General features: G+C 39.2%; 1 long non-coding RNA gene across 3 annotated transcripts in view; it reads left to right on the top strand.

Moving 5' to 3' along the window:
* Positions 1–3518: 3518 nt before the first annotated feature.
* Positions 3519–7693, top strand: part of LOC148224534 (uncharacterized) — a 29699-nt gene continuing 25524 nt past the window's right edge. For 2 of the 3 annotated variants that reach the window (XR_015802758.1, XR_015802757.1), the window contains exon 1: positions 3519–7677. This is a non-coding gene — a long non-coding RNA (uncharacterized LOC148224534). The remainder of the gene's footprint in view (positions 7678–7693) is intronic. The other variant, XR_015802759.1, reaches the window with a different exon arrangement.

Genomic DNA, 7693 nt, shown 5'->3' with positions numbered 1-7693 from the left:
ACTACTCAGCCTGGCTTCCCATTTATCTTGAACTTTGGCTGAAATCTCATTTTATTCAGAGACAGGTCTTACTGGAACAGCCCTCTTGAAGAGCTTACTACTTATAACTGTAATTCAAAACATATTTTGAACAGAAAATTGTGGATTTCTACAAGCTGAAACACTTGGTGATTCATGGTAATGGCAACAAATTGTTTTTGTCACAAAACAAAAATAAGAGGCTCCTGAAAATGCATGAAAAATGCCAAAGACTCTTTCTATTTCTAAATATTTATTAAAGATATCAAGCCACAGCAGTAGTTCAAGAAAAAATTGAAGCATTTTGCTTCCTCTGCATTGCTACTTTACCCATTTCCTCAAAATTTTGTGACAATATTTATTTTGGGTGGATAGAAAATGACATTTCGTCTCCCTGTCAGCAGAATCAAAACATCAGATACTCATATGGCTCTGCTAGAAGAGTACAGTGGATTCTTAGCTTAACTTGGCTATCTGTGAGTGGAAATCCAAACCCCATAGTTTTTCCCAAATTCTTCAAAGTAGTGGAAGTGTTGGTGACACCAGTCTGGTGTCCCATGGTCCATGACATATGCCACCAATGAGGTAGTAAAGGGCTCTATTCCCAGCCTTGATTGGGAAGGGAGCTCACAGGCCTTTGGGTGATATAAATTTCCATGGGATTTGAGCTTGGATTGACCAGCCAGGGCAGTTTGATCTGTTCCAGGTGGGACCTGGCTCCATGTGTTTTAGTAAATGGAGGTAGACATTGGACTTTTCAAGCCATGCCAACGGACACCTGATTAAAGCTTCCAGGGGTTTATTCATTTCTTCCGTATAAAATAAGGCAATTTGCACATTTAATGTTAATTCTGTGTTGACTATCACTCTTGGGAGGTAAGGATGTCATTATTTTTTAAGCACACAGGGCTTTACTCAATCAGACTCATTTGTTTCCTCTGATGGAAGAAAAGGGCCTGAGGTGGAGAGAAGTTAAGAGCTGACTAGGAGGTTTTAACTGAAGTAGTGGGATGAACGTGAGCCAAGGAAAATTTAGGCTGCACATCAGGAAAATTTTCCTAACAACGAGGTCTATTACTACGTGGAATGGTACCCCCAGGGAAAAGGGGGAAGCTGACTAGACAAAGCAATGAAGAACACATTGCAGGGGGCAACCTTTAAGCAGCTGGGGAATGGACCAAGTGACCTAAGTGTATTTTCCATCCCTAGTTTCTCTGACTCAATCATTGCACGGGTACAGTGTAGAGTATATGACTCCTGTTCTCTGCCACATCAGGGCTGCTTGGGAACACTCCCCACACAGCCAGTCCTCAGGATGCAAAGACAGCAGAGCTCTGACCTCCAGGCCACTTCACTGAGGTCTGCCAGGCACAGGCTGCTCTTCCTTTGGCTACCCAGGGACCACAGGGTGCAGGGACTCAGGTCATTTTTAACTGGACTTCTTCATTCTTCAGTTTTCTCTGCCTTTTTTCCCCCCGATTTCCTCTTCTTATATGACAAAGCTTTTCATGCTCAGAAATCACCAAGTTGCTTCAGAGACAAGCTCAAGCCACACAGGAACTTGACACAGGGGTGGGTTTTCTGAGCACCTGGTGATGCCCATGTGACAGCTGTCACAGTAGCAGACACCCAGGACCAAACCAGGAGACTTCAGAGCAAAAAGCTGAACTTCAGATGACAAACCAGCTTATGATGCAACTCTCAGGTCCTCATTTTCCCAACTGATTTGGATTGGATGAGCCAAGGAATACCTGAATGCTATGAAAGGGTTTACTTTGGCCAAAGCAAATGTGACTCCTAGTAATGAGGAATAATTATTTTTCTTATCCTAGAATCCTGTATGTTTAAATATCAATGGTCTTCTGGTAGAGTTCTTCAAAGTTTTTGTATAAATCTTCTTTAAAAAAAAAGTTGATTCACAGACAACCATAAATTTCTGCTGGAAGGGCCAGTTTCATTACAAGTTCACCCAAAGCTCCAAATGGCATCTCTTGTCATTTTTTAAAATGAAGTGTCATAAGCAGGTTGTCTTTTTCAAATTCTAACTAATTAGAGTAAATTGAAAAGAGCTCTTGCTCTAATTCAGGGAGTTGATGTTTATTTCTTCTTAGAAGAATGGTTTAATATGCCCAAACTGCAGTGACCTTTGTGTCTGAGTATTTTTATCTCCTGAAAAAGTTCAAAATATCAACATTTCCATAGAAGAGAAAAATACCTCCCTCTTTGGCTTATTGTTTGAGCAGGAATTTGTTGAAAGTATAGGAAAGGTAATGAAAGGCCTTTTTTTTCTGTGCCTTTGCTGGAAAAACCTGTACTTATTCTTAGTTTAAATATGGCCCTGAAAACACATGTTTTGAAAAAATAATAGTCCTGTTACAAGACAATTTCAGTGTACCATGAATGAAGCCGGAGGAGCTGTGTAACTTTCTGACACAGACTTCATTTGTGCAAACTGGATTTAGTTTTTCTTTGCATCAGCATTAGCAGTTTTTATCTCTGCAGTCTCAGTTCACATCTATTTCCTCTCTGTGCGAGGTGTGTGCATGAATGCAGGGACATCTAACAATGAAAGAGCAGCTTCAGGCAAGAGAGGAGCAAACCAGCTCTGTATTCACTGTGAGATGGCTGCAGAGCATAAAAATAGATATGAAAATGCAAAGAAGAAAGGGCTGAAAAAAGCTTCTAGACAAAGTGATTACTTCTACATATTAAAAAAAAAGCAGAGCCAGAATTAATGAGTTTAGAAAATGCACTGGGACAAGACAGGACAAATATCATTTACAGGAGAAAAAACCTGTCCATGTCAGTAACACCTCTATCAACATCACTTTCGTTTTACCAGTTCCTGTCTAGCCAGGAACTAATTTCTTTACAGTTACTGAAGCAGAGTAACCACAAATCAAACAGTAGGAAAATGATAACCTGCTGAACTCTGTAGAGGCCTCTTGGCTGGGTTTGGTGACATCTGAACTATGCTTAGACAGTTGTGAAATGTCTAATGTGGGGCAGTCAATCAGGCTTTGCCCCTGAACTTGTCATTTTGTCAGGCAAAGTGGGAATAAAAAAAAAATAAAACCCACAAATATTTAGAAAAGTCAAAACTGCTAAAAATTATTTATGAGCAAAAGTTGGATATTTCTTGGAAGGTGACACTAGAATCCTTTAATATATTATGAGAATATAAAGCATCAGAGGGAGTATAAAATACAGGGAGAGACCATGTTTGCAGGAGTTTTTCAAAGTTATGTTCTGTTGGCTCAGGCTGCACCTCACTGAAATGAAACTTAACAGGCCAATAAATACAGCACTGCTGAGCAAAAAGAAGAAATCGTACTAAACTCTGATTATGCTGACATCAGCTGGCCTATAAATTATCTCCCAATAAAAACTATCAAGATGTGAACAAAAATATCCCAGATATGCATTCTGGAAAGAAAAAACAGTTTGGATATATTCCAGCATAATAATTCATACACACACACATATACATATATATATATATAGTATTGTGTTCATGTAAAAATCTATTTCATCAGCTTCATCTTTAGCTTTTTATACACTCACTCTTCTGCAATGAACAGGGAGATCTTAACCCAGACCAGGTTGCTCAGAGCCCTGTCCAACCTGACCTTCAGTGTTTCCAGGAACAGGGCCTCCACCACCTCTCTGGGCAACCTGTTCAGTGTTTCACCACCTTCCTCATAAAAATAGTTTCTTTCTTATATCTAATTTGGATCTGCCCTCTTTTATTTTAAAGCCATTACCCCTTGTATTGCTACTGCCCCCATCTTTCTTTAAAGCCTCCTTTAAGTATTGAAAGGCCCTTAATGGAATAAAAGGGCAGGAGAAAAGACAAGTTTCAATTTGATCTCCTTCTTGTAAGAGATCTCAACAAGGCTCTGAAGGGTATATCTTTAGTTTTCCATTATTGTGTGTATATATATGCAAATAATCATGATACAGAGTAGGGGCCTCCTGAATAGAAAGGAATATCTGGATATCTGTGAACAGCTTTCCCAGAGCGATGGTAGATGTCTTGTGCCTGGAAACCTTCAAGATCAGAGTGAAAAGGACTCTGAGCAACCTGATCTAGTTGCAGATATTTACAAGGGCATGTCGTGAGAGTACAAGGGGAAATGGCTTTAAACTTAGAGAGTTTTTAGAATAGATTTAGGGAGAAATTCTTTACTGTGATAGAAGACACTGGAATATATTTCCCAGAGAAGCTGTGGTTGCTCCATCCCTGGAAGTGCCGAAGGCCAGGTTGGACAGGGATAGTGGAAGGTGTCCCTGCCCAGCACGGGGGACATGGCAGGGTTGTGGAAAGAGGTGATCTTTAAGGACCTGTCTCACAGGACCCTTCCAACCCAAACCATCCTGTGATTCTGGGATGTTCACAGTGTAGCCTGGTAGACTCCTGTAGCTAAACTTGATTTTGTTAGTGATCTGCTAAGTCTAGAAAGCCTCAGTTCCCAAAATTAACAGTAAAATAAGATGAAAAATCATAATGAGAGGAAAACAGACCATGAGAACTCAGGTTACTATCTGTCTCCCGTGTCTGAAAGATGCTATCTTTACCTCTCAACCTCTCCTATTGTCAGTTGAGGTGATGACTGGAAGTGGCACCAGCTCAGATGGAGAGTGTGCCACCCACTGAGTCACTGGTACTGCTTCCTGTTGGCACAGCCCTCCTGGCAGGAGCTGTTCTTCTGCTGAACCTCCCTCCTTCTTCTTACAAACAGAAAGCAGAAGTGATGGGAGTACCCTCAAAGACCACCTGCTAAATTCTTCTCCTGTGGTCTTGAGCCAGATGCCACCTGCTAATAATGAATGTAGATAGAGGTCTTCAGGACATTTCTCAGAATCAGACACTCTTCAGGATTAATTTCCTAAGGAAAAGAAATAAGTAGCAAAAATATGAGTGCCCACTTCTCAGGAGTCCCAATATTCTGAAATTTATTCCCTTCACAGATGCCTAACCACTGCTGTTACTCACCTCTAGTGAAATAAAATCTATTTTAAGGAAAAACCATATATTAATTTTTTTTTTGTTCAAACGAGTTAAATAACTTTCAAATTCATCTTTAATAATGTGTATTCAGGTACATTTTCTGTCTTATATAAGACCCTCCCAAACTCAGCAGTCTAAGTACATCCAGTGGAAGACTGGCTTCCATCTCCAGTGTCACTCTTACTCCTTTATTTATATCCTGAATTATTTGATGAAGCAATGACTGAAACCATGAAATTGTGACAGCCTGCACACTTGGAAAAGACAGCTGCCATAGCATCAGCAGTTGGTAATTTGCATTTGTCCAATATTCTTATAGTTGTAACTTCTAACTAAAGATTCACAAAGAAAATACTCATCTCTTCTCCACTGCCACAGCCCCTGCAACGTGGGTCTGTTGAGCTGAAGTGCCCCCACATCTCTGGGACTTATGAGTGAACCTGGAATTTTTGTAGAAATAGTAATCTGAGAGAAAGCAAGAAGAAAAGTCGCTTTCATCTTTTATACTCATCAAGTCTGGGACAGCTTCCAAATCAATGAGTACATGCACTCAGTTTTGTCTTGCTTTTTGAGTTACAACCATGAAATAACCAACTGAGACCCATAGATTTTAACAAACCAGTGCAAAAAACAATGTGGTCTTTGAAATTGCTTTCAAATCTGTCTATGGGTTAAACACTCAGAGGTTTTTTGCCTTTGAAAATCCTTAAGCAAAGACTCCTTAGCCTCTGAGGAATGACATTTTATTGATGTGCATGCTTGTGTATGTTAGTGTGTGCATGAATATATGAATAAAAGTATAGACAACTATTATACAAATGCTTCTTATAAAGACATAAGTTTATGGAATCAAAAACAGTAGCCTCAGTGTTCTATCTCTGAACATATGTCAGTATTTAGTTGATGTGTACCATTCAAGAGCATATTTATCACCCAAAAGCATTCCTTGTTTTACACTCTTACTTCCTGTACATTATTTCAGGCAGTCATAATTCCACAGGCATTTATTTTTGACGTGTTTTTTAAGTGGTAGAAGAAAGAAAAGAATCAGGATATAATGGCAGGCCAAACCCTGATGTCTTTACTTAGATCTTACTCAGATAAAACTGCTCAGGACTTCTACCTGCAGAAAGACCACAGGAATTAGCCCTACAAATGGCTTCCCCCCTTCCAAGAAGTAAATATATATCTCTGTCCTTTTATCTGTTTGTTGCCAGGGTGACAGGCTTATGCAGTTTGAGAATACAACAGTAGGGCCTTAGGGTGTCACTTTAAGATAACCACACACTCAGATTTCTGTTTAGCTTCATTATTTTATTTTTAGTTTTATTCATAACAATGTGCTGCTGAAAAATGCCTATTGTCAGCTCCAGGTGTGTTTGCCAACATTAAAAAGTATAATCACAATAAAAGAAAAGCCAGGAGCTATTCCACCTCCCACATGCCAAAATTAACAAACCATAGCAAAAATTAAAATCAACAATATTTTACTTCCCTCCCTCCCTTTCTTCTTCTCTCTATTCTCTACTCCCTCCTTCCCACAAACTACCAGGATTTCTTTCCAAATGCTTGGATAAATGTATAACATGCAGTATGGATGTTCAGTTGATGCTGCAAATCCATAATTTTGGACCTGTTTTCATACCTTGTGTCCAAGGCAGATTCCCTTTTTCATATTAATAATTCTCTTTTTCATGCTATTGAAGTGCATAACTATACAGAAGACTTCTACATAACTTCTGTATAGTCATCTGACAGCCCAAAACCCAAGATTTCCCTTTTCCATAGACTTTGGAGACATGTAATCTGTAATTATCTCTACATGCCATAATGACCCTCGAGTTTTTAGTCATCCTTTTAATTCAGACATGTATTTGAGGTAAGGATTTTCTTTGAAAATAATAATACTCAAATCTTGATTTCCCAGTGAAGAAGTTTCATCACAGGTCCTAAAAGCTAATCACATGTCATGTATGATTCTTTCTTGAAATTCTATTTCACTGTGGAAGGCTGGAGACCAAATTCAGACATAAAAAGCCAAAGCAACCTGCAAGGTTTCTACCATGTTTTGAATCACAGTGAGTACACTTTCCATTATTACACACAATTTTCTCATTTAAATCCAAGCTCTGAGTCTGTTCTTTGTGTTGCATCATGGTTAGCTCATGTTCAGATGTTTCTCTGATTTCCAGACCTTATGTGGAAGCAATGCCTGCTAAGACAGATCTATCCATGTTTTATGATGTTTATATTCTTTGGGTAGGATTGGGTTGGTTTAAATCCCAGCCACAGTAAGACTTAGATATCTAAATTCCAATTTCAGACCAAGCTAGCATCCTATCTGCTTGGTTTTTTTACTCCTTCTACTGTCCACACCTTTTTAGCCCAAAATTTCCTTGGATTTTAAATGCAGCTACTCAGATATTCATGTTCTCAAGACCTGTCTCTGGCTGGGTGTCAGTGAAAACTCAGTTATGTGCACAGGCCTCTAGCCTTCATGTAATCCCCCAGAGAATCTTTGAAAGCTGTTTTTATTTAAATAAATAAAAGGTAATCTTTCACCCTTTTGTTTGCAGAAAATGATGGCCCATCCTTCACTCTTTGTCCCACCAACTGATGGTGTGTGAGCTACATGAGCAGTGACTTGGGTAAGTGAGTTGAACT

This window comes from Sturnus vulgaris, chromosome 3 (genome assembly GCF_052056855.1).
Source record: "Sturnus vulgaris isolate bStuVul1 chromosome 3, bStuVul1.hap1, whole genome shotgun sequence".
Lineage (NCBI taxonomy): Eukaryota > Metazoa > Chordata > Aves > Passeriformes > Sturnidae > Sturnus > Sturnus vulgaris.
The sequence above is the reverse complement of the archived record's forward strand: the minus strand, read 5'-3'. Positions and strand labels throughout refer to the sequence as shown.